General features: G+C 40.7%; 1 non-coding gene across 1 annotated transcript; it reads right to left on the minus strand.

The window, feature by feature from the left end:
* Nucleotides 1-820: 820 nt before the first annotated feature.
* LOC114238386 (U6 spliceosomal RNA) lies at nt 821-927 on the minus strand. The gene has a single exon (XR_003623774.1). It is a non-coding gene; the product is annotated as a U6 spliceosomal RNA (small nuclear RNA).
* Between the last annotated feature and the right edge of the window lie 651 nt (nt 928-1,578).

Genomic DNA, 1,578 nt, shown 5'->3' on the forward strand with positions numbered 1-1,578 from the left:
AATTACATTATGTTAAAATTGTCGATTTGAGGTGACTTTGATAGTAAGGAAACACTGTGTTAAAAAGAGCAACAAATTATTTTAGCCTTTTTAATTGCACCTTCTCTGAGTCTGTACCATTGCAGCTCCCTTCTTCTCTCCATCTACATATATAGTGAGAAAAACCTAAGGGCATTATTCTCAGCTTCACCACAAAGCAAGAATAAGAAGGAAGAAAAATTGCTGTTGGATATACTAGGTTTCCTTGGTTTCTGGTAAACTAGAACATTATGCGCTTTCATACTCATCTGAAGCTAATTTTACTCTACTGTCTGGTAGTCATTAGAATAAAATCTTTTATTTTATTCCTGATAGGAATATAGTAAGTAATTGGATTTCTTAGGATGTGAGGTATAATAAGGAGAGTAGATGGACGTGTGAGGCATTCACACACACACACACACACACACGCAGGCACACAGGCACACACAATACGTTAAAGTCAGGACCTAGGCAAGGTCTCCTGCAGGGGGGGGCGGTGTCCCTTGAGGATATTACAGGAAGTTTCTGTGGGTCAGGCAAACTGACTCTGCAGAGCTCAGAGAAGGTTTTGATGGGGGTAATTAGCAAATCTCTTGCTTTGGTACATTAAGTGCTTAACATTTCACATTTAATTCATCTGTTTCTATATATGCTCTATATGGTAGGTAGAGCAGGCTTTATCACCCCCATTTTCCATATGGAAGCTGAGGTTTAGTCAGGTTAAGTGACTTCCCAAGACCACACAGCTCTTAGTATGGTTTTCTTATTTACCTGTTTCTTTAACTATAGTTGATTTACAGAAAATATGGAACGCTGCACGAATTTGCGTGTCATCCTTGCACAGGGGCCATGCTGATCTTCTCTGTGTCGTTCCAATTTTAGTATACGTGCTGCCGAAGCAAGCGCCTTAGTACTGTCTTGTGATGCAGAGTCCAGGACTCCACCAGTGTGCTTCTGTCAACTCACCAGTTCGTACTTCTGGGCTCTGTGGGGACCTCAGCACCAAGCGAGAGTTGAATCAGAGGCTCAGATTAAATGTATACATTTGTTTGCTGTGGGACCTACATGAGAAGCAGTAGCGCACACAGCCTCCACAGTCCTTGCAAACACCGGGCACTTGATAAACCCTCTCTGTATGACTGGAGCATCATAGGCTGTAGCATAAATAAGTTCGGGAACAGAAATCACTGCCCTTATAGTCTGTGACTTCCAAAACCATTTAGTTCCCTAGAGAAGAGCATGGCCTAGAGAGCAGCTGCAGTCCTTCAGTACAGTTCACAGATATTTATTGCATGCCAATACTAATTACAAAACACAGTATTTATTTGGTACTTACTCTTGGACACTGTTCTAAATATTTGTACATGAATGAACTCAATCCTCACAACGATGCTATTGCTATTATTACTATTTAGTAATAGTACTTACAGCTATTATTATCTTTCCCACTTAGTAGGTAAGGAAATTAAAGCACAGAGAGGTTAATTACTTGCTCAAAGTCTTATAACCAGGATACAAGGGAACCAAAATCTGAACCCAGCCAGAACTTGGGCTATG

Source organism: Balaenoptera acutorostrata, chromosome 18 (assembly GCF_949987535.1).
Source record: "Balaenoptera acutorostrata chromosome 18, mBalAcu1.1, whole genome shotgun sequence".
Taxonomy (NCBI): Eukaryota; Metazoa; Chordata; class Mammalia; order Artiodactyla; family Balaenopteridae; genus Balaenoptera; species Balaenoptera acutorostrata.